Raw genomic sequence first — 26,364 nt, forward strand, 5'->3', positions numbered from 1 at the left:
CCTGCTTAAGTGAGCCTCATTGATTTCTGTTTCTTGCACCTAAGGATCCTAAATAAAAACCAACATTTATTTTACTAATAAAATTTTAAAAATTAACTATCATTAATTTTATTAACCATCCCATTTTAAATTTCATTAAGAAAAAAAGGCTAGACCCTCAAAGTAAAGGTTATCCCTTTAGAGTGAATATTAGCTCTTTGAAAACAACACGCTATTTTGCTCATTTCTCTGTGGATGACAGACTTTCACCAGAGACTGGATTCCAATCCAAGAATTGGTACTTGGTAACCACAAAACACATTTAAAGTCCAACACGTAGTAACAAGTCTCAATATATGTTTGTGAGTTCAAAACACACAACTCTTTATTAAAACATTTAAGGGTAAACATTAATATTTCTAATTACCATTTATTTTAAGAACTTAAATATTATTTTGATTAAAAAAAATAAAGTATCAGCTTGGATCAGATATTTGCCTAGTGGAAGAAATGAATTTTGTTTTCTCTGGGGGACTTGACTATGTGATCATATTTGTAATGTTAAAAAAAAAAAAATCTAACCAGGCATGGTGGCTCACACCTGTAATCCTAACACTTTGGGAGTCCAAGGCAGGACCCCTGTTTCAAAAACAAAAATTTAAGTAACAATTGAACTGTTTGCAGAGGTTATAATTCTTTCCTTTGTGTATGCTCCATTCTAATTTTCACTCCCTCTCTTATTCCAGACTTCTCTACACAACTCCATCAGATTCTTACCTCCCTTTCTCATTTTCATTTAATACATTCCTAGGCTGCCGTGATTCAAGTTCCTGTTTTTTTTTTTTTTTTTTTTTTGAGACAGGGTCTCACTCTGTCGCCCAGGCTATAGTGCAGTGGTGCAGTCTCAGCTCACTACAGTCTCAACCTTTCTGGCTCAAGGGATCCCCCCACTCTAGCCTCCCAGGTAGCTGTGACTTACAGGCACGTGCCACCACACCCAGCTAATTTTTAAAAATATTTTTATAGAGACAGGGGTTTCGTCATGTTGTCTCGGTTGGTCTTGGACTCCTGGGCTCAAACACTTTGCCTGCCTTGGCCTCCCAGAGTGTTGAGATTATAGGTGTGAGACACTGTGTCCAGCCCCATTTTCAGTTCTTCAGGAAAGATATCACATTGTGGGTCAGAAACTGAGTGAAAAGAGAGATACTTCCTAGGCATCAGATGAACAGTCTGAAATTACGTTCTTTCAAACACCAGTGTGATAGTCACAGTTTTAGAGTCATGATTTTCCACAAGAAACGACTGTTAATGTGATGAGGGGGAAAACGAAAAAGCCTAAAGCAGTTGGCTTCTTATGAATAATCAGAGTAAACCCTGGAGTGTGTCATGCCCTCTGCTTGTGACAGAACAAATATTTCTGCCCTTAATCATAAAAGTAATTTTTAAGTATCATACAAGTATTTCTGATGAGCAAAAAGATCCTATTCTCTTTACTGAAGAAAAACAAGTGAGACAGTGAGTAATTCTGAATCATATTTTAACTGCAAATATAGGCAAAAACTTTAAAAAAAGAAAGATAACAAGGTCTAAAATTAAGTTCCAAAGATCTTACCACTGTAAATACATTTTTTCATACATAACACATTTTGGAATAAAAAGTGATTTAAAAATCTAAGCAAAGGAAAAATAAAGCTCAAACCATGAAGTCTAAAAAGCCAAATTCCTTTCAATTATTTTTACTTTTAAAGGATATTTATAAAAATAGATACTTTGACTTTTTAATCGTAAAATTCATGTAACGCAATTTACCATCTTAACCATTTTTAAGTATACAGTCCAGTAGCATTAAATAGTCAGTTTCCTAGTGCTAAATTCATTCACTATTATGCAACCAAACTTCAAATCTTTTTCATCTTGCATAACTGTAACTCTGTACCCATTAAACAAGTGCCCATTCTTGCCTCCCACAGCCCCTGACAGCTCTCATTCTATTTTCTGTCTCTATGAATGTGACCACTCTAAGGACCGCATATTAGTGGAATCACACAGTATTTGTCATATTCATGACTGGCTAATTTCATAAAGCATCATGTCTCAAACTGCATCCATATTTTAGTATGTGTCAGAATTTCCTTTTTGAGGCTGAAAAATATTCCATTGTATGGATATACATATTGCATTTTGTATGTCCATTCATCTGTTAATGGATATTGGGTTGGGGCTGCCTCTGTCTACCCTCTTTCACTTTTTTGGGGGGAGGAGGTCTCGCTGTGTCCCCCAAGCTAGAGTGCAGCAATGTGATCATAACTCACTGCAGACTCAGCCTCCTGGGCTCAAGCAGTCCTCCCGCCTCTCCAAGTAGCTGGGACTACAGACACGAGCCACCATGCCTGGCTAATTTTATTTATTTATTTATTTTTGTACAGATGGGGTCTTCTCACTATGTTCCCCAGGCTGGCCTTGAACTCCTGAGCTCAAGTGATCCTTCCACCTCGCCTCCCAAAGTGTTCGGATTACAGGTGTGAGCCGCACCACCCAGCCTTCACTTATTTTTAAACAATTAATTTAACTAAGCCGGCAAAGTGCTGGAGTCTGATCCCTTGCCTCCAAGGCAGCAGAGAAAATACAGATGTTAAAAGGAAGTAAGGGAAAGTTTGGTACACCATCAAGTGTGCAGCAAATGATGATACTAACATTGCTAGCCTCTGAGGAGGGTTTTCAGACACCAGCAACTCCTTCAAACCTTTGTTTGTGAATATGAGTAGGTACATACATATGCTAGATGCTAAAAATGCAGAGACCATGCCAACTTTGAGGGCAGATGGCCAAAGGATAAACACCTAACCAGTAAATAATTATAAACAGTAGGGAAAATAAGGCAATAGAGAGAGGCGCTCAATGGCCCAGCCCCATCCCAGGCTGGGGCTCAGCAAAGGTTCCCCCCTTGCCTGCCTCCCAAGCTGAGCCTTGGGCAAGGAGCAAGAGTCTGGAGGGTCAAGAGGAGGGGGAAGGCACTGCAGATATGGGACAGCAGAATAAGACATGGAGGAGAGAAGGTGAAGCTCAGGCTTGGAGGTAGAACCCAACTCAATGAAAAAGGAATCCCAATCGCAGAGCTCAAAAGAGAATGGGAAAGAGAAGCAACAAGATCTGATTAAGGATCGATCAACAAGAAGAAACGAAAACCTGCTGGAAGGCATAAATCACCGGATACCTACTCCTGTGCCAGTATGAACCTCCTGGAGTAGCCTCGTCTGCAAAAAACCAATGGTGGCCTAGGCGTATAAATTAAAATTGAAGCAGTGAAAGGTGACAGTGATTAAAAGCTCACACACTTTATGGCACTCCTCATTCCACTCAGTGAAAATATTTTAAAAGTCTAAAACTTTTTTAGACATCCAGAAGAAGGCCACGTTATAAAATACAAACTGTTACTTTTCTCTGGCTTTTCAAATAGGAGCAACTTGCCCAGTTAGTACATTATAGTTTTATATTATTATTTACTTATAACATCTGCTTCCTTCCAAAAAACGATTGCATCAGCTACTGTTTTATGTTATTTGCCAGTCATGCTTCACAGACTAGCGGAACTGCAAAGGGCCTATAAGGTTATGTGTCTACAAACAGTTTTTAGCCCCCACATGCTCCAGGAGGAGCTGGATCACCAAAATGGGAAAGGAAAGTTCTGCGCCCTGCTCAGGGGTGAGTTCAGGAGACCACTGTGCAAACAATGATGACAATGCAATGACACGTGCCCACAAGTAGAATGTGGGTCATGCTAGAGGAGTAAGTGGAGGCATCTTCAGATAGGAGACATCCCTTTATTCACTTTCGCCTTCATTCACTCGCTCATTCATTCTTCTGTTTGGTGCCTCATAAGAGCCAGGCACTGTTCCTCAGGCTAGAGTTGTCTATACAGGAACATTTCACCATAGGAATTACCATTGAGGTGAGGTTTGAAGCTCCCTGGTCAGTGATGAGAAGAAAGTATGCTAGGTAGAAAGACTGTGGAGACCAACACAGGTTCAAGGAGTGACAGCTGGAGAGGAGTGAGCTGGAGAAGGGCCAGAGGTGGGAGACAGGAACAGGTGGAGCCAAGAGCACAGGTCGGGGAGGCGGAGCAAGGAGAGCTAGCGTCAAGCGAGGGGGAGCACAGAGAGCCCACAGCACATCTTTTCCTTGATAGGAGGAAAGGAATTAAGGATGTGGAAATGAAGTTGCATTTCGTGGTAGGGAGAGGCAGGAAATATATCAGTGAGCAGTGACAAGATACGAGGTAGCCGTAAAAATGGTGACCAGAGGCCAGGTGTGGTGGCTCACACCTGTAATCCTAGCACTTTGGGAGGTCGAGGAGAGGAAGGAAAGAAAGAAAGAAAGAGAAGCAAGGAAGGAAGGAGGGGAGGAGGGAAGGAAGAAAGAGAGGAAGAAAGAGAGAAAGAAAGAAAAGAAAGAAAAGAAATAAAGAGAGAAAGAGTAGTCCAAAGCTGATTAAGGTCTACTTGGGCAAATGCTAAGTTACAGGATGTTTCCGCTCTAAAGTTAAAGCTACCTGAGTAGCAGGACAGGGAACACTTGGGGAGCAGATGGGCAGGGCTGTCCAGCATAGGCTGGATTGTGTGGTAGTCACAATGCTGTTGAATCCCAGTACAGAGACCAGGGGTGTTGCCAGGGAGCTGAGATGCCCTGGCCTGGGAAGCCCTTGTTTTCCTCGAACTGCTCCTGACTTTTATAGGTTCAGGGCTTGAACATCCTTCAGCAGCAGAACGTCACCAGACTTGAAAGAAACCAATGTGCACATTGAGAAGACAGCAAATGTGTTGTTTCCTTTCTCTTTGGGCAGATAGACCTACCCCATACCAGGGCATGCTTGGCGATCACAGGATCCCAGCAAGGGGAGTTAATTGTTCCATTCAAACATTTAGTAGCACTAGGCCATAAGTTTTGCAATAGGGATAGCCTTGTATGTTAAACATGTCCTTCATAGAGCTTGTTCTACCATGGTTGCTTCTTGGTCAATTGCTGCTCACCATTTATTTATTTATTTATTTATTTGTTTGTTGTTTGTTTGTTTGTTTGTTTGTTTTTGAGACAGAGTTTGCTCTTGCCTAGGCTGGAGTGCAGTGGTGTGATCTTGGCTCACTGCAACTTCTACCTCCCCGGTTCAAGCAATTCTTCTGCCTCAGCCTCCCTAGTAGCTGGAATTACAGGTATGCACCACCATGCCTGGCTAATTTTTGTATTTATACTAGAGATGGGGTTTCACCATATTGCAGGGTGGTCTCGAACTCCTGACCTGGTGATCTGCCCGCTTTGGTCTCTCAAAGTGCTAGGATTATAGGAGTGAGCCACCGCACCCGGCCTCCTTCTCTATTTTGTAGTTTACTGTGACTGTTTTCTGGTATTATCTCAAGGTCTTACTTATTATGGTCTCCATGGTGTTGTAATGACATTGTTCTCTTTTACATCATCCAAGTAATTCTCAAAAATATTAAACATCACAAGGCCCAAGATTAAGACAGTGCCATACGCCCTTCAAGTTGACCCTGAATTACTTAAGTCTCTTAACCACTTGACTTTCTACTTAGAAAAGGATTTGGGAGGACTTCTCCTTCAGTTATTTTTGTTTGTGTTATTAACTTTCAGCCAAGGTTGTGTTTTATTTTTTCTATTGTTAGTAACTGAAATACAGTCCTTTATGAAACTCCACACACACCCTCACTTAAGTACACGGCAGTTCACTGATGCAAAACCAAATCATTAACTACTTTGACTTCCACTATTTTATCTTAATAGTGTGATAAAAGTTAAAAAAAAAAAAAAGCAAAACCATCAAACAAACCTCTATAGACGTTTGTTAAATGAAGAAGAAAAGTGAAGGGGGCTTTCTGAAGATATGTATATGCCGAGTGCAGCTTACCTATTTTCATTTTTATGCCTATTGAATCAGTTCTAGAAAAAAAAAAAGACTCCTCTGCTGAAGCTAGGAAGCATATATACAGCTTCCTGTTTCATACCATTGCATGTCAACATTAATGATATTTTGAAGTACTTGTTTTATTTTGTATTTTTTAAGTTTAGTCTTGTCAGATGTAATAAAATATCTTATTGCATAGAAACTCAAAATTACTGGTTACAAGAGCAGAACCAAAACAACATTCCAGAGATTTGCATTTGTCCCCAGACGAAAACCAAGCTGACAATCCATAAGGGTACTATTCTCAAAGAGTTCTAGACAGTGTCCCTCTAAGACATCGTAAGTCAGAAAGAAAGCTCATTCTTCAATTTCCAAAATCATGGTATTTAAATAATTATATTGCAGCAAAGTCAAAATTAGAGTACCTGTTTGATGATAGGGTGACTATTTTAAAAAGCTCAATATTCTGTCCCAATTTCCAGTGGGAGAACAAACATTCCTACGTAAGTGAACTTTTTCAAAAAGATGTAGCTCTTCCAGCTCTACGATTGGTTTAAGTCACTTGCCACTCTGAGAAGAGATAAATTCTTAAAAAGTTGGCAAAGTTAGATGTAGATGTAGATGTTACAGCCTTTAAAAAGTGAATGAAAAGGATTCAATGGAGTCAAGTAATTGTATTACTTTGGAAGAAGTATTATTATCTTGAAGTAATAACTTGTTACTCAACAAACTATTGAAAGTAAAATGAAATTTCATACATTTCAAACATATCCAGAATATTGAACACAAAGCAGACCATGCAAAGGTTTGTTTCTTGAGTGAAAAAACATTCACTTACCTGGGGGTTTAAGAAGGGAAGGTTAGGAGGTAGCTACATCATTCCTCCTCTAGGTCCAAATTACCTTGGCGTGTCTCCTTAAAATAGGAAGCCACCTAAAATAAAATAAAAACAGAAGGCAACCCTTGTAAATTTCCATGTCTTAAATGTATGTGATATTACAAAATGGGAAAATTTTAAATCACTTAGTATATAAAATACAATTCATCTGAAAGTATTACCCCAAAAAGCAGGATGGTATTTGTTCTGTGTTTCAATGAATAAAATGCAAACTATTTGTCAAAAAAAAAAAAAAAAAAAGAATCAAGGCTTTAAATAGTGATAACCATGTCTAAAGGCGTCTAACAATGAAGCTGAACATTTTCACCTGAAAAAGAGCAAATTAAAAAAGCCAACCTCGCAAGAAAGAAACGTGCCCAGCTGCCAGCGAGCCGCTTCCTAACTCGCAGCTCTGCTTCCAATGCTCTGACAGCGCTGAAGTCACGCTGGGGTTTCCAGGTTGGGGTCAGGAGGGAAAGTGCTGCCCCCCTCTGCAAAGACTGTGTTCAGCGCCACCACTCAAAAAAAAATGGTCTCATGAAATGAAATGTTAAAAAATAGAAAATCCTCCTCTTTTCCCCAGGGAAGAAACGAGTTGCACACGCTGGGAAAGGGTGGGAGCGGGGAGGAACGCCCGCCTTCCCGAGGCACCGCAGGGTTTGCTGCGCAGCGCCGCTGGTGAGGACCGAGCGCATCTGTCCACGGCGCCCGGGCCGCGCCTGGAGCCTCCCGCTCCCCGGGTAGAAAGGCAGGCGCTTCCCAGGGAGCACGACACCCGAGGAGAGGGTGGGCGCGAGTCCCACCGGGTGCCCTGCTCCCTGGGGGGCGTGAAACCCCGGACCAGCCCTGCCCCTGTCTGCAGATCGCGACTTGCAGGGCGTGACAACGGGCCCCAGCCGTCCTTGCCTTTTAGGAATATTATTGGAGGAAATCGACGTGTCAACTAGACAAAAGCAGAATGGGAACGAGGTGCGAGCAAAATACTCTGGAATGAAGGGCAAGGGGAAAATACTCTGGAAAGGGACGAAGCCCTTCCGGTTAAATTCATGTCAATAACGTTTTATTCAGTTAACCAAGGCACAGTCCTCCTTCCTGAGTTGTCAGGATTTTTATCCCATCTGTCTTTATAATTCAAGTAAGAGCAAATATACATCTCTACATATATTTGCTATTATATATATAGAGACATATACAAATATCTTCATATACACAAATATACATATATTTGCTATTAATGTGTGTATACACACACACACACAGAATTGCTCCCATTTCACATGCAGGAATTTAAAAAAAAGAAAAAAAAAAAAGAAAGAAAAGAAAAGAAAAACAGGCCCAGAAAGCTCCAAATGAAAATTGCTAAGTCTCAGGTCTACAGACAGCTGGCCCCCACTTTCTCCATGGGGATGGCCTCCAAATGCCTCTCTGAAGGTTTTCTCTGACTCATTGACAGGAACAAAGTCAGTAGAAGTGTGAAGTGTATCACTATAGAGGTTTAGAGTCTATTTCGTACCCACACACTCTCACCCCAGTTCACCATGGGTTTAGTGTTGGAGAGGGTTGCCGACTGCCCGGGGCCAGCTCTCGGCCCCACCTCGGTGCCTCTACTGCGGTACCTGCGCGGCTCTCACCACCCACTTCCGCCTCTGCCTGGCCAATCAATCTGTGTCTAAACCAAATTGTAGCTGGCAGCAAGGCAGCGATGCCTAAGTGGAATAATCACTTGGACCCGAATCTGAGTTGTTTTCCGTCCCCAACAACAAATAATGTTACTTCAGCGTCTGCAGGCCAAGAGTTGAAATGAGCTTATAATTTGGCTTCCAATCCATCTCACATTCTGATTCTCAACCACTTAAATTTTCTTTTCTGTGTTTTAGCTTGCAGGGGGCAGCTCTGGAGGCTCAATCACTGGCATGGTCTTTATGGATATCCTTCATGAATACCCTTGGCTGTCTAAGTAAAAAGCAGGGAAATCTACATAATCCAAAACCACACTTGTTTTAATAATGAAAACAAATAGACTGTCAGCTGGTACCTCCACATAATCATTAATAATCGAATTTGTACTTCTTACTCCAGCAACTTGAAGAACTGTTCACAGTTTTCTCATCTACACACAGTCATCCACGTACATCCAGTCCTGGAGTGTGTGGTACTAGCAATACCAAACTGCAGGTTCAGAGCCACGGCATGGCTTAGCTCCTCCGTCTTTTTCCAGTGAAAGAACTTATCAAAAGTCTGCTCTTCAGCTCTGGAAAGAACATATCTCCTTAGCTGTTCCAAGCATCATGTTCCTCCAGAGGAGAGTCATCTCAAGCTAGTAACTGAAAAATAAAGAGACTAAAGGCAAACCCACTGCCAAGACCCCCTTGGTAATCAGGGTGGAAAGAGAATACCGTCATGGAAAATTCCAGGAGGTGGCCTGCAAGTATACTAACAGCTCATGAGAAGTGGGTGTGTTCAACCAGACAGATGCTCTATGGGAAGAAAGGAGAAGGAACATCAACAGTACATCTACAATGTGTCCATACACCATGCAAGCTATATTACACACAAGCTCATTCCCACCACAACAATGCTATGGATATATGCATTAATATTTCCACTTTACAAATGCAGAAATGAGGCTCAAAGGTGTGAAGTAACCTGCTGGGCTGGTACACGGTGAAATCAGGATTTTTCTAACTATCAAAACCAAACTCTAAAAAGCCTTTACTCTATTGACTTTGCAACACTCCTTTACCTGAAAGACTTAGCCTTCATGTATGATTCTTTGAAAGTGAGTATGGGGCTTACAGAACACAGCTGCATGGAAGTGGTAGCTAGCTATGTGCGCTGCCAGCAACCTAAGGCTGCCATGTTGGCCTCAGGAACACAAGCCACCCCTGATCCCCTATCATTCCTTCTTAAGAAACCACAATGACAAAAACGCACACTTTCTGAGTATCAAAGAAATAGACAATAAGTATGTGGCAAAAGCAAAAACTAAATCCAGCAAAGCAACTGCAGTTAGAGTAGATACAAAACCTTGCTTTGCCCAATTCAGAAAGTGACAATGACATCCCTCTGTCTAAATTCTTGTGTCAGCCTGGCCAACATGGTGAAACCCCTGTCGTGAGTTCTTCCCCTAAAAGATTACTTTTCTGTTATTTTGTAATTTTGTGAAAATATAAAAATTAGCCGGGCATGGTGGCAGGCGCCTGTAATCCCAGCTACTCGGGAGGCTGAGGCATGAGAATGACTGGAATCCACGAGGTGGAGGCTGCAGTGAGCTGAGATCGTGCCACTGCACTCCATCCTGGGGGAAAGAGTGAAACTCTGTCTCCAATAAATAAATAAATAAATAAATAAATAAATAATAAATAAATTCTTGTGTCCAGGTCTCAGTCCCTTCCCCTGTCCTCCGATGCCCAGTATGTTCTCCATAGCTTGACACACAGAGTGAGGATTCCAAATGAGCATTATGGAAGAGCTCATGTGTCATCACAAGTGTCAGTTACAGTAAGAAGCGAGTAAGAGGAGGCACAATGTGCGTCAGAGTGGCTGAGAAACCATCCATGGAAAAATTCTAGACTTGGTTCTGGAAGTTTTTCAGTTGGGATTCTAAAGACTGGGAAGTCCACCCTGCCCCACCCGCAAAGAACGGAGTTTGGCAGACATTATTTAGCAGTCCCCTATAAATAACTCTGCTTTTAATCATATTAAAAGAAGTCTACCAAAAATCATCCACTGAAAAGAGCAATTAAAAATGGTGAAAATGAGTACATCGAGATCAATAATATTTTAACCATCTAGGAACTCATCCTATTTAATGTACAACTAATAAGTGAAAGTTCTCAGCATTGTAATGTTCAAAGGGCTTCAAAAACACAATGGATCCAACGGTGTGAAAATATCCATCCAGCTGCCTTAAGTTCCAAGGCTTACTCACCTGCATCTATTTAAAACCTTAAATCTTTAGACCATCTAAACCATATGTGTGTCAGACACACTGATTCTCAAAATGTATAAATTAAAAAGGGAAGACTAAAAACCCTCTTCACCATCAGCATGCCTAAAATAACAAATGAAAAACACCACGAGATGAGATGTGTGTCTGCCAACTAAAGGCTCCCAGAGAGATCTTCTTAGTGCATATGTGGATATGTGGCTAATTTTATACATATACAAAATTTGTATGTGTTTAAATCTTAATGGTTACTTTTTTATTTCTTTAAATCAATGAAGTCCCTTATGTTATGGCACTGGAGGACAGAGCAGGGATAGGGTCAGGAACTGTACAGTCAACTTCCAAAATTATCATGCTTCTCAAAAATATGTCTCAGAAAAGAAAGGCCTCTTGGATGTCACACATTATAAATTGTGTGTTACTATACAATATCCTTAACCACATTCCTTCTACATTAAGTAATTTTACTGCAAATAGTATGTTTCAGAATACAACTGGTTTTAAAGGTTGTGAATTCTTCCCCTAAAAGATTACTTTTCTGTTATTTTGTCAAATGAAAAACAGGATCTTGGTGTCCTGGTCTTAAGACTACAGGATGCAGACTCAACAGAAAGATATTTATTTTTAATTCCTTTTTCATTTTAATCCTTTCACTCTGGTGGGTCACCCTGATTTTCTTTAATTTCTTACCTCCATAAATAGAGATAATCTCAGATAACAAATTTATGCTACTAACTAACTTGAAGTCTCTTTAAAAAGGTATGAGTCCATTATTGCCTTAAAGGATACCAAATAATATTTTCCTTATACTTTAAAGACATACCAAGTACCTCCAAAGCTCAACAGTGGGGACCCTGCATGCTCCGGAGTTGAACTGCTTTCACATTGTCAACATGGGAACCACTCACATAATGGAGAATGAAATGACTCCCATCACAGGCTAACTGGAGATATAAGTGATAAGCTATTATAGCATAAAAAAGCACTGACCAATTTAGGCTGGAGAGGATGCACATTGTAACTAGTCTCTTGAAAAGAAAGGAAATTGCTTCTGTTCATCATTGGCTGTAACACAATCTTTCTCCTCAATCAGTGAAGATACAGACGGTTGATGGACCTCCATAAAAGAGCTATTTTCCAGCAAACAGTCTGTGGTGCCATAGTTACACTCCACATGTAATTGTTCATTTTATTAGACACCCTCTTCCAGTAAATCCTTCTGGGCTGGCCCTGCCCTTATTAGACACTACAGATGCTCAGCTGGTGCTAGATGCCATCACAGAGCCTAATGAGGCCTGAACAGTGTTTCAGGGAGATCAGCTGCACTTAATCCTGTCCAGAACACAAAATTTGGCTTTTCATCTTAAATGAGTTACTGTGAGATCTTAGGCAAGTTCTTAAGTCCTATGCGTCTCCACTTCCCGATCTATAAAATGAAGAGGTTGGACTAAATCTGTGATTCTCACCAAGGGAGGATGATCTTTATCTGTTGTCTTACCATCCCTAGCCAAGAATCCCTGTGTGTAAGAAGAGATGTTACAGATGGTAACAAGCTATACCGATAAATGATGAAAATGCAGACAGCAGTGAGACTTAGATGTTAAGACTAGGGAAGAGAAGCTTAAAAAGAGAACTGCTATAACGCTTCAAGTCGTAGACTTCCAGAGTATAAAGACTTCAGCAGGCTAACTGATAAAGAGTAGTTAGACAATCAAATAGAACAACCATGGTTAATTCATTAGCCAAATGTCACCCCTCATTGTGGCCTTTCCATCACATAGCTGGCTGAGTTAGGCAGGCACAACCCTTCACTCAGAAAAGTAAACTCACCCCCAAAGATGATACGATGATCAAGAATAGCTCATCTAGGATGCATGGTCCCAGGCAACAGAGACACCTGTACCGGGCAGCCCAAAAATAAAAAATTATACATTCCCACACCTTATACACCAACACACCTACTCCAACACAACAATGGAAGTAGTAGTATGGGGAGGGCAGAGGTGTGTGGTTCAGAAATGCCAAGTTCGGTCCCCATTCTGCCATGAAATAATTGTGTGACCTTGAGCAAGTCACCTGCGAAATCAAAGTATGGAACAGATCTCCAAAGTTACCTTCCAGTAGAGAAACTGCACTTGCTTTTTATTATTCTAACAAACATCTGTGTACTGCTACAGTCTCCACAGTATCTTTAAGGTCACTACATGTATCTCCATTACTGGTTCAATTTTTCAATCACCACATTCCCAGCCTTTTTGGGCAAAGACAACACTTAAGACAACTGCCCAGAACACGAGTTTGAGATGCAGAATGAGTAAAGTTTGTTTTCTCTGGCCTCTTTACAATTCCCTCTGGCTGGATTCTACCCTGTACTCTGCCAAGTCTCCGTATTTCTGGCACTGAGGCTTGATCTATAGTATTCATAGGGCCGGTGACACTGTGATAGATGAAGAAATTAAATCTTTCGCCAAACTTGAACAGGCATTTCGAATGGTAATTTTTATCTTCTTCCTTCCCAGATGCAGGAATGTCAACAGTTGAGGGATACTATGATGAAGGTAGAAAGTCACTGCAAAAATGGACTTGCCTCCCAAATGGTCTCTCATTATCTTGCAAATGTATTACTTTTGCTGTATCAATTTCTGAGTTTATTTCGTGTTACGCTCCAACTGCAAGGGAATTGAGAACATACTGTCCACATTTTCCAAAAAAAAGACTCTAACGTTAACAGAATAAATCTTTCGCCTCGAAAATGAAAACTCTGTGTAAATATTTATATAATTAAATTTATTCAATCAATCCATTGGGTTAGGCCAATGGAAGGATGCTTTTTTTAATATTGAGATTGAATGATCCTTTTTTTAATATTGAGACTGAGAGAGACACAAAAACAATTCTAATCTCAAGATTCAAATAAATAAATAGTAATACTGCTTGTAGATGTCATTTAAAAAGATTTATGCATACAGAATGTAAATGGATATTGCCCTCAGGGATCCTATAATTGCTGTATATTATTTGCTATGCATACTAGATAATGAAGTTTAAAAATATAAATGGGAAACACAGATGTTTCCTCAATAAATATTTTTAAATCATTTCAATGTGTTTTCATTCCACACCACAGCCAGGTAAGCAAGACAGGGGTCAACAGTTAACAAAGAAAACATCATTGGAATATTCAGCAATAAAAAGGAGTGATCTATTGGTACACATATCAGCACGGATCGTAATTATGCCAAGGGACAGAAACCCAACAAATGGAATACATACTGTATGATTCCATTTATATGCAAGTCTAGCACATCGGTGTTCACCTGGGGATGGGGGGTGGAGGATGAGAGGGGCAAGAAAGGACCCAGAGAAGCAGGAAGGTCAGATGACCAAGGGGCACATGAAACCTTTTCTGGGGATGTATATATTTTTGATTTTGGTAATAGTTTCATATGTGTATACATAAGTCAAAACAAATCAAATTGCCTGATTTAAATATGTGAGTTTATTGAGTATCAATTATATCTTAATAAAGCTATACAATGGGGAAAATATCTAAATGATATGGAAAAGACATGATGGGAGGGGAAGAGCATGGTCCTTTTAAATGATTTGGAAGAGGCCAGGCTCAGTGGCTCATGCCTGTAATCCCAGAAGTTTGGGAGGCCGATGTGGGTGGATCATGAGGTCAAGAGTTCAAGACCAATCTGGCTAAGATGGTGAAACCCCTTCTCCACTAAAAATACAAAAGTTAGCCGGGCATGGCTGCGGGTGCCTGTAATCCCAGCTAAAATGCCGCCTCTACTAAAAATATAAAAATTAGCCGGGTGTGGTTGCGGATGCCTGTAACCCCAGCTACTCAAGAGGCTGAGGCAGGAGAATTGCTTGAACCTGGGAGGCAGAGATTCCCGTGAGCCAAAATTGTGCCACTGAAGTCCAGTCTGGGTGACAGAGTACGACTCTGTCTCGGGAAAAAAAAAAAAAAAAAAAAAAAAAAGAGGGGAAGGGAAGTGGTGAGTAGAGGTAAAGGTGTGGTTCTTGGCTAGGGCTCCAACCCCCACAGATCTTGGTGAGGACAGGCATTTCCTACCCAAATGTTGCATTTCCCAAGACCACCCTGGCCTGCCACAGTCCATCCTGTGCCTGTAAAACTCCCGACACCCTAGCAAGGCAGAGACAGAGGCAGGTGGATATTGAGAGGAGCAAATCAGCGGAGAAAATTACAGGCAATGGACATCTAGAGGAACTTACCGACAGGCGCCAGCAGGCCACCAACCAGCAGAAGCAGAACGATGCCGAGTTTGGCTGGGGCAGTCCGAGGAGCCCAGGCCACTGAGTGGCCCAGCTCCCAAAGAAAGCCCTCCCACTCTATCCTCTTCTGACTTCCCCTGAGCTACTTCCACTCAACAAAACCTTGCACTCATTCTCCAAGCCCACATGTGATCGGATTCTTCTGGTACACCAAGTCAAGAAACCGGGATATGGAAAGCCTTCTGTCCTTGAGACAAGGTGGACGATCTAACTGAGCTGGTTAACACAAGCCGCCTACAGACGGCAAAACTAAAAGAGCACATGGTAGCATATGCCCACTGGGGCTTCAGGAGCCATCAACATCCACCCCGAGATGTGGGGCCGGAGCCCCAGAGCCTGCCCATCTCTATGCCCCTCTAGAGGTTTGAGCAGTGGGGCACTGAAGCAGCAAGCCACTCCCCCTTTCGCACGCCCTGCGAAGGGGACAAGAGAACTTTTCCCATTTCATAAAAACAAGACATAGTTAAAATTATGAGTAATAAATATACCTGTTGTATGAAAAGCTACAGAAAATATAAGCTATACTAGACACAGGAGACTACCCGAGGCAGATTTCAGGTTCAGGGCAGTCCAGGAGATTTCACAACAGTGAAAAAGTCATTCTGAGTACTGAAAGACTGTGCCTAGTTAACATTCATCAACTCCAAAATATATAGTTCTCATTTCCTGAAGTTTTTAAGGTAGCTGGGATTAGAGGTGTGCACCACCACACCCGGTATAAGGTTTGACAGAAATAGTTATAACTACCTTCATAGCAGTAAAAAAAATAGCTAGCTAGCATTTATTGAGCACTTGCTATAAACCACACCCCAATCTAATGGATTGTCCTATTTGATTCTCACCTAAGAACCTAAGAGATGTGTATAATCATGACTCTCCATGTTACAGCTAAGGATACCTAGATTCAGGAACATTAAATAACTTGCTTAGTGTCCCCCATCACCCCGGTGGTGGAGTTATGATAGAAACCCAGGTGGTCTGAATACAGAGTCGAGTTCTTGAAATTAAACTTCTGACACTCTTCTTCATAAACAAGATCCTGTATGCTGACTTATACCTCTGATGGCTGAAAGAGACTCTTCATTGCATAGCGACATTTCTAAGTCTGAACGCTAATCTTTTGCGTGGCAGCAGCGCAAACGGTCAGTGGTAAAGTGATGGCGGAGGGAAGGGGAATTACAGTAGGAAAAAAATATGGCCGGAAATCAACAGAATTGCTTTTGGTCATGTCCTCACTGATGACTGTAAATGTGAGTAAGCCATGTCTCCTGCTCGGATCTGCTACCTTTATGGTAAAAATTAAGGATTTGAACTAATGGATTAATTCTAAGACTCCTTCCAGCTTTGTGATTCTGCTGGTCCTCTTTTGAGGAATACTTCCGGCATTTTACAACTTGGATTAAAAATTTTCCATGGGACCAGCACGGTGGTTCATGCCTGTAATCCCAGCACTTTAGGAGGCTAAGGCAGGTGGATCACTTGAGACCAGGAGCTCAAGACCTGCCTAGGCAATATGGCAAAACCCTGTCTGTACTTAAAATACAAAAGTTAGCAGAGTGTGTTGGCGCATCCCTGTAATTCTAGCTACTCAGGTGCCTGAGGCAAAAGAATCACTTGAGCCTGGGAGGCAGAGGTTGCAGTGAACCGAGATCGAGATCGCACCACTGCACTCCAGCCTGGATGACAGAGTGAGTCCCTGTCTCAAAAAAAAAAAAAAAAAAAAAAAAAAAAAAAACAACTAGTAAAAACAGTTGCAAAAAAATTCTCCATGAATGTAATACATTTCAAATACACAGCTGTCTTCATCCCCTGAAACACCCAGGCACCTCCCCATCCCCGCCACATCTTGCAAGATTATTCACTATTTCCTCAAGATCATCTGTTCACAAGGATCACTCATAAAGGCCCCCCCAAAACGAGAAGGTCCCGCAACCAGTGACTTCCCTGTTCTGCTTAGGCACTCTAACCATCTTTTTCACTGGATAAGCATGCAAGAGTTAATTTGGGCTTTCAAGGGGTGAAAAGGAGGCAGCCGCCACCCAGAAGCTCATTCCATTTTCCTTGTGTAGCTTCTGACATCTGAGATAATCAAAAGTCCTAGTATGTCGTGGCTAAAGTTGCGAGATTCCATTTATTTCCACTTCCTATTGGTTCTTTAAAGTGGCTATTCTCTCTTTGCACTAAAAACACATCATTTTCTCTTTTTAAGCGGATAGATTTTGTGACCCTTTCGGGAGACATAAAAGCGGGAGAGCAACTAAATAAGGCAGTGGTAAACCATTTCAGCATCTGTAAAACCTTCTCCTTCATCACAAAAGAAAAAGAGGAAAAGCAGCTGGAAAAAAAAAAGCGCAGCTGACAGGGAACTTGATATCTTTAAGAGCAACTTCTCTCATGAATTTTCATCTCCATATTTTGGGGTTTTCACTGAATTGAAAATTCTTTCCGGAAAAACACTTCTTATGTGTGATAACTACTTTCACAATGCATTGGTGAGACAAAACTCTATAAAATTTCAAGGCGTATCATATCTATTTTTCTATAATTCTACCTATATATCAGCTCTTTATTTTTATTCTACATTTTACATACTCTCACGTATTTTCATAAACATCCTGTTCTAGCTCAGAACATACAATTTGTTATTTGTTTTTATTGAATAATTTAGCAATGATTCTATAATAAACCAAACATTAAAATATAGATCATCCCTTTCCTACATCAAACCAGATTTACAAAATTCACTTCTAACCTTTATCATTGCACAGACCGGTTTTCTATGGTTGCGTTCACCATGCACACACTATTTTCTAACTTTTTGCTTGATGTCTCCATATGTCTACTGAGTCCATATACCTGTCATTTTGAATGGTGCAATATTCCATTGTTTTGCTAAAGCACTTCAATTCGGCATCTTTCAGTTGGTTGTTTCTACACATTATTATAACCCAGTCAACCATTTTTAAACAAATAAATTTTGTTTGTTCCTACTGGATGTCTTTCCTTAGGCTATAATCTGAAAAGTGGGGTTAACATATTTAAGACCATAATCAGCCCCTGTGACTTTTATTATACATCACTGTTATTATTATAAGTGGCTCTCCAAAAGAGGTATTAGCAATTTGCAATGTCACTAGCAAAATTATTACCCTGGCTTTTTCTTCATAGTCTCTTTCACGCTGAGATTCCTGGGTTGTATTTATTTTAGGGTGATTTTATTTGGGGAGAACACTTGTATACCAGTGTCCATCCGGTGTTTGAGGACTCCTGAGTTAGGGGAGCCCCAGATGCCAACTAACGCATTAATTATTCCTGAGAGGTGGTATTTAGAAAAAAAGAGCTTCTATGATCAAGTGACTCTGGAAAATGCTGTGTTAAAGTTAACAAGTTTCATTGTTGTGGAAGATCCCAAAGACTTTACTCTACTAAAAGAATGATGTAGAATCTTTTAGTTCTTTGAAATCTGTCACATTTGTGTAATACTCTTACTGCCCCCTTTAAAAATGTATATTGATCACCTATTATATGCCAAGTGTTTTATATGCCTCATAACTCATTCAATAATCCTGACTGCCTGATAAAGTCATTATTACAAATCTTACTTTTACTAAAAAATGAAAAACTGAGACTCGAAAGGCTAAATAACGTATGCAAAATTCCAAGGCTAATACATAATGTCAGGATTCAAACTCATTGTCTACTTTTTGTGGATTTGCCATTATACCATCCTGCCTCATAACACAATGTTTAAACATATTGTCAGTTAGCCAGTTTCTGTTCTTCTTTCTGATGGGGTGGGGATGTTCAGTTTTCCAGTTTTCCTATTTACTGAGTTATCAATACACAGGTGAGTAAAGTACGATCATCTTTAAAGATACAGCTCAATGAGTTTTTACATATTATACCCTTCTATAACCATCACATAGATCAAGATACAAGAATTTTTTTAATCAGCTTAGGATCTTTTACTTTTTCAACAGAGATTGGTTTTCTGCTTCCCATTCTATATAGGGCCTGGTACTGAAGTTACTCAAATAGGTGTTTAATAAACTCTGATCACAGAAGGTTGAAACTAGAAGTGACATCATAGTTTATGTGTTCCAAACTCTTCAATTTACAGATGTGGAAACTGAAGGCAAGAAGAAAAGTGACTAAAGATGCAACAATTCAGAGCATTTCTTCTACACGGTGCTGCCCTTGCTGGCCACTGGCTGGTTACTTTTACACACTGTACTGCAGACCCAGTGAGGAGGAACAAAGAAGACAGGATGCGTAACAGAGAAAGGAAGCCTGCTAAAGAGTTTTTCATTGATGTGTTTATTTTAAACAAGTGTTGAAGTAGACAAAAGGTAATATTGGTGAAGAAACGCTCAAACTGACTTTAATGTAAAACACTATTTTTCAACATAAAAATATCAACACACTTTGGGAGGTCGAGTGGGCGCATGAGGTCAGGAGTTCAAGACCAGCCTGGTCAACATGGTGAAACCCCATCCCTCCTAAAGATACAAAAATTAGCCAGGCATGGTGGCGTGCACCTGTAATCCCAGCTACTCAGAGGTTGAGGCAGGAGAATCACTTGAACCTGGGAGGCAGAGGTTGCAGTGAGCCCAGATTGCGCCACTCTACTCCAGCCTAGGCGACAGAGTGAGGTTCCATCTCCATCAATACATAACACTTTCCAACCAAATGAATTTGCCCTTCAGAGTGGTGTCCTTGGGAGGACAGACACTTATTCCAAGAATGCCCTGTTGCTCGTGACTTCTTTTGAACCCTCTCTTTGAGATAACTTCAGAGCTACTTTGAGTCAAATAAACTATTTTCATTTTTAAAAACTACAAAATTAGCACAAACAGAATAGATAGCGGATGTGTGTCTTCCAAATCATAAGAAAACAAAAATATCCATATAACTAAAGCAATTGAGAATTTCAAGAAACATTTGAAGTAGAAAAATTTTTCTAACCTGAAAACAGATTAGACCTGTGAAATGCGATGAACACAAATAGGTTACACATCCCTAACCAAGACAGAGATTCTCAACATCCAATTATATTGCTGTTTACAAGACAGACCCAAAGTCAACCGACTCAGAAAGCAGAAACAAGAAGAGCAAAATGAATCCAAAAAGTGTAAATGAGAAGAAAAGATGGATGACAACATTTATATCAAACAATCCAGAATGTGAATCAAAAGACCATTTAACAGGACAAAGAACATGTGGAAAAGTCAACCTCATTCATAAAAATTTCATTTTTATGAAGAAGTGTTAATTTATCAAACAGGTATTTTAATTATAATACTTTTAACATAGATGGCACAGCCAAATAGGCATATCCATATCATCAACTCTGAAGAAAACAATAGGAAAATGACCAAGACACTGCGGATATACATGATTGAATGAAATGCACCCATTAAAAAAAGTTTCAAAATGCATTTAATGATGTAGCAATGTTATCAGACAATACTAGGCAAAAGAGGAAAGGCACAAGATATATATATAGTACGACCTCAATTTATCTTAAATATTCATATGAGATATTTTTAAAACTAGAAAAAGAAATACTCTGGTTAAATTAGGGAAGATCTTTAGTTATTTCTTTATGCTACTTGTTCCTATTTTTAAAAAAGAGAAAGCCTCAAGTCCAAGATCAAAGAAAACATGGCATTAGAAGACGCAGCTTCCTCAAATTCAGGCATCCAGACATTTAGACTCAGACAAATACCATCGCCAGGCACTGATGAGGGATCATAGAAAAAAAATTGTAGAATCCTGACCCTCCTGTCACCTTCAGGCTCCAAAACCCCATGATTTTTGTTTTCATTCAAGGACTGGCTAATATTTGATATAGTTTGGACATTTGTGCCCCCAAATCTCATGTTGAAATGTAATCTCCAATGTTGGAGGTGGGGCCTCCTGGAAGGTGACTGGATCATGGGGGCAGATTTCTTGTGAATGATTTAGGACTAACACCATGGTGCTGTCCTTGAAAGATCTGGTTGTTTAAAAGTGTGTGGTACCTCCCCCGTCTCTCTCTGTCTCGCTTCTGCTCTCACCATGTGATGTATCTGCTCCTGCCTCAACTTACACCAAAAGTAAAAGCTCCCTGAGGCCTCCCAAGTGCTAAGAAGAGGCCAGTGCCATCCACGTACAATCAGCAGAACTGTGAGCCAATTAAGCCAGTGGTCCCCAAACTTTTTGGCACCAGGGACTGGTTTTGTGGAAGACAATTTTTCCACAGGGATGGGGCAGGTTTGGGGGAGATGATTTGGGAATTATTCAAACTCATTACACTTATTATACACTTTATTTCTATTATTATTACATTGTACTATATAAGAAAATAATTATACAACACACCGTAAGGTTCAATCAGTGGGAGCCCTGAACTTTTTTTCCTGTAACTAGACAGTCCCATCTGGGGTTGATGAGAGACACTGACAGATCATCAGGCATTACATTCTCATAAGGAGCTCACAACCTAGATCCTTGACGTCTGCAGTTCACAATAGGATTCACACTCCTATGAGAATCTAATGTCACCACTGATCTGACAGGAGGCGGAACTTAAGCATGATGCAAGAGATGGGAAGTGGCCGTAAATACAAATGAAGTTTCGCTCACTCGCCTGCCATTCACCTCCTATGGGGCCAGGTTCCTAGCAGGCCATGGATGAGTATGGGTCTGTGGCCCAGTGGTTGAGGACTCCTGAATTAAACCTCTTGTCTTGAAAAAGAAATACCTAGTCTCAGGTATTCCTTAATAGCAATGCAAGAACACCCTAACACAATGTTTAACCAGAGTATAGACTGTGTTCATTTTTTTACTCTATGCTCTCTACACATAAGCAGAGTAAATTAATAAACACAAAAATACAGTTCAATTGCCCATTTTGTTCGAAAATCTGTCCTACAGAGATATAGATTTGCCAATGTTAGAAAAAAGAATGTGCCAAGTGCTCTAGGATAATTCCGAACAAGAAGTTCCAAAAATATTTTAAGCGAAGGCAGATTCATGGGAGTAGCTTCCCAAAGTATCTTCATTGAATTACTTTGCATTCATTTTGATTTATATATTTTGACATGTTAGGATACCTTAAAATAAAAATGTGCTGATTTATGTTAACATGTCATTTATTTAATACCCTGAAGGAAGAATAGATAGGCTTTTAAAAGAGGAACTTAATAAAAGTCATTATATTCCTATATGCTTTTTTATTTTTTAGAGATAGATTCTCTCTCCATCGCCCAGGCTAGAGAGCAGTGGTGTGATCAAAGTTCACTGCAGTCTCAAACTCCTGGGCTCAAGCAATCCTCCCACTTCAGCCCTCAAATAGGTAGGATTACAGGCCCTTGTCACCACTTTCAGCTGACTTTTTTTTGAGAGATGGGGTCTCACTACATTGCCCAGGCTGGCCTCAAATGATCCTTCTGCCTCAGCCCCACAAAGCACCATGATTACAGGCAATATTAGTGCAACCAGCTATGCCTGTATGCTTAAAATGAGATTTATACTCATTATTGCCAAGAAATAATCAGATTCCAGGTTGCTCAAGAAGATGTGTCTCTGCAAAATACATACCCTAAAAATTATGACACAGAGGACCACGTACTTTGACTGCAGGGCTGACATGCATAGACCTAAGAAAACCTTAGTAATTGGTGGGGCACGGTGGCTCATACCCATAATCCCACAACTTTGGGAGGCTGAGGTGGGTGAATCACTTGAGGTCAGGAGTTCGAGACCAGCCTAGCCAACATGGTGAAGCCACAGCTCTATCAAAAATATAAAAATTAGCCAGGCCCAGTGGTGGTCACCTATAATCTCAGCTACTCGGAAGACAGAGGCAGGAGAATCGCTTTAACCTGGGAGGGGAGGTTGTAGTGAGCCAAGATGATGCCACTGCACTCTAGCCTAGGTGACAGAGCAAGACTCCATCTCAAAAAAAAAAAAGAAAGAAAGAAAGAAAAGAAAAGAAAACCCTAGCAGTCATGGCACCCAGCTTCTCATTGTCCTAGAAACCACAGTTCAGAGTGGGGACATGACTCTCCCAACCCCTGGGCTAGCTTGTTTTCCAGGCACAGCTGCATCTCTAAGTGCTTTCTCAATTTCTCCTTCTTGCTGGATTTACATAATGTAATTATCACCATCCTTCATTTTCTTCCACACTGAATTCTTTACTGCTAAAAGAGAAAATTTTAATGGGATGGATGGCAGGTGACTGAACAGGCAAATCTCTCATGCCCCATTCCTCCAGCATAAACGTACTGTGCACCTCAGAACTGTCAGGCTCTATGATGGGGCTACAAACCCTGCCCTCCTAGAAAACTCACAGATTATTTCCCCTGCCATAAATCAGAAGACTGTGGGCTATGAGAAGACGAGAGTAGGGTGCTACAGAGGAGCAAAGGGAAAGAGCATCTCATCAGATTAGACTACTCAGACTCCAATCTGAGTCATGAAAGGCAGGTAGGAGTGCAGATGAGATAAGAAATAGGAGACAGGAAAAGAGCATTCTAGACGGGGCGGGAGGGAGGCGGCCTTGAAAAGAAGGACAGACATGAGAAAGCACGGCAGAGTTTGGGACCTGCGAGGAGCTCAACACGGCTGGAATTTCAGATGCCTATGAGAATATAGAAAGGAGTGAGTCTATAGAGAAGACTGGGGACCTCTGCTAAGGGATGGAGTCATGTCCTAAGCACAACGGAGTCGCAACGACCTTATCTGTGACATAGTTTTAAACGCTCATTCTGAATCCATGATGTGGCTGGGCTGGAGAGGTGAAGACTGGAGGTGTGGAAACAAGCAGAAGGTTCCAACAGTTACCCAACTGAGAAGGACTGGCACCAGACTGGGGCAGGTTCAGGAGACATTCTAGGCATGGAATCAGGGCTCAGTGACTGTTCTCACACAGGGTGAGGAAGAGGGAGGAGTGTTCCCAAAATTTAACTTTCTTCTTTTTCAAAATACGTTTTTGAACCATTGAACACATTCATGTCACAATTAACAAAATGACTGTGTCCTCAGATTTTGAATTCCAAATACTAAATAAACATTGATAACAAGAGAGGCAGAGGCCAATGAGGTTACTTGAGATATGAGAGAGTAACATCAGACTTGTTGACAAGAGGGAGTATAAGGCAGTGATTATAGCGCCAGAAGAACTCGGGCTCGAATCCCAGCCGGGTCACTTGAGACCTTGGACAAATAATCCTTTAAATTCTAGTTCTCTAATTTCTGTAAGAAGGAGAATAACGGGACCTATCTGAAGAGGTTAACCAGGAAGCTTCTATAAGAAAGTAGGCTGGGTGCAGTGGCTCACGCCTATAATCCCAACCCTTCAGCAGGCCAAGGCAGACGCATCACTTGAGGTCAGGAGTTTGAGACCAGCCTGGCCAACATGGGGAAACTCTGTCTCTACTAAAAATACAAAAATTAGTCAGGAGTTGTGTTATGTGCCTGTAATCCCAGTTACTCAGGAGGCTGAGGCAGGAGAGTTGCTTGAACCTGAGAGGCAGAGGTTGCAGTGAGCCAAGATTGCACCACTGTACTCCAGCCTGGGCAACAGAGCAAGACTCTGTCTCAAAAATTAAAAATAAATAAAAAAGCACAAAATACAGAGTCTGGCCCATAACTCATTAAACCACTGTTACCATTCAGTAGAAGATTTCCAAGGTTTGAAAAAGAATAAATCTTTTTTTTTTTTTTTTTTTTTTTTTTGAGAAAGGGTCTTGTTCTGTTGCCCAGGCTGGGTGGAGTGCAGCGGCATAATCATAGCTCACTGCAGCTATGACCTCCCAGGCTCAAGCAATCCTCCCACCTCAGCCACCTGAGGAGCTGGAACTACCACATCCACCACCAGACCAAGCTCATTTCTGTATTATTTTTATTTTGTTGTGATGGGGGTCTCATTATGTTTCCCAGGTGGCTCTTCAACTCCTGGCCTCCAGCAATCCTCCCACCTTGGCCTCCCAAAGCGCTGGGATCACAGGCATGAGCCATCATGGCCAACCGTTTAAATTTTAACATATTAGCTTTTATTTTTAAGATATCCCTAGTTATGGGTAGTGGGTGAGAAAGAATGTTAACACTCTGGTAGGTAGCCACTGACTGAAAGTTATCATCAGATGCTCCTTCTCAGGTCCAACCAGGAGCATCAGACCGAACATGGATTCCTCAAGCGGGGGCTGTAAGGTACTCTCACACCCCAAGTCTGCTAGAAGAACAGTGGGAAGCAAAAGCTTAAAAGCTGATGTTACGGTAAAAGAAAAGTCTTTTAGGCAAAAGGAAGAGAATCATCTATTTTGCATTCTGAAAAAACAGAAACTTAACATTGTAAAAATGTTGTGAGAAGTTAGAGGCTTTGGTCATTTTTACAAAAATGAAAAATGAACAACTAGTCTGAGTTATTTATCAGGAAAACCGTAATACAGAAATGAATACTAGAACTAATAAAGATGTAATTACTGTATTTAAGTGAGTGACGTCTGTTTAATTTTCATCCTATGATTCTTAAGAAAGTCAGTCAATACAATGATAAAACTTTTACGTGCAGTTTTGAAGGAGTGAGGTCAGGGGTGTGCTGGCAAATGTTTAACAACCAACTCAACAAGGGGAAAAAAACACCCTGCATATCTTCAATTTTATACACAAGTTTATTATAAATTTTACTGAGCTAGGAATGTGTCACATATCCTAAATTCCATATAAGCAATTGATTTGTTAATTTTTTTAAATTATTGTATCTACAGAAAACCTATGGTTGTATATGATGAACAAGTATACTTCCAACATGAATACTTGTTGATATTTTCTTCTAATAATGTATTATTAGGAATAATGGCCAGGCACAGTGGCTCATATGTGTAATCCAAGCACCTCGGGAGGCCAAGGCAGGAGGACTGAGACCAGGAGTTCAAGACCAGCCTGGGTAACATGGCAAGACCCAGTCTCCACAAAAAATATTTTTTTACATTAGCCAGGTGTGGTGGCAAGCACCTGCAGTCCCAGCTACTCAGGAAAGTGAGGCAGGAGAATCTCTTAAGACCATGAGTTTGAGGCCGCCCGCCGCAGTGAGCCATGATCACACCATAGCACTCCAGCCTGGGCAACAGAACAAGACGCTGTCTCTAAAATATGAAAATAAAGAGTAAAACAACACATCATTCACTCATCAATGCAAGAGTGATTCCTTTGCTGAGTCAGATAATTGTTTCTGAATATGAGAATATTTCCCACAATTTTTTGTGCTATTCACGATGCAATGCTACAGACAACAGATACTATTAAGTTTAATCTTCAATTTTCTTCATCATTTTCTTAAGTCTACACAACAAA

At 40.7% G+C, this 26,364-nt stretch overlaps 1 protein-coding gene across 9 annotated transcripts in view; it reads right to left on the minus strand.

The window, feature by feature from the left end:
• The window catches only part of CSGALNACT1 (chondroitin sulfate N-acetylgalactosaminyltransferase 1), a 364,179-nt gene that overhangs the window by 196,916 nt on the left and 140,899 nt on the right, over positions 1-26,364 (minus strand). For 7 of the 9 annotated variants that reach the window (XM_030937623.1, XM_030937624.1, XM_010363491.2 and 4 more), the window contains exon 2: positions 6,732-6,826. The gene's annotated coding sequence lies outside the window, so the exon portion shown is untranslated. Of the gene's footprint in view, positions 1-6,731; positions 6,827-6,952; positions 7,004-7,127; positions 7,725-26,364 lie in introns of those variants that run through there. The other 2 variants (XM_010363490.2, XM_030937622.1) reach the window with 2 other exon arrangements.

The sequence above is a fragment of the Rhinopithecus roxellana genome, chromosome 9 (genome assembly GCF_007565055.1).
Source record: "Rhinopithecus roxellana isolate Shanxi Qingling chromosome 9, ASM756505v1, whole genome shotgun sequence".
Lineage (NCBI taxonomy): Eukaryota > Metazoa > Chordata > Mammalia > Primates > Cercopithecidae > Rhinopithecus > Rhinopithecus roxellana.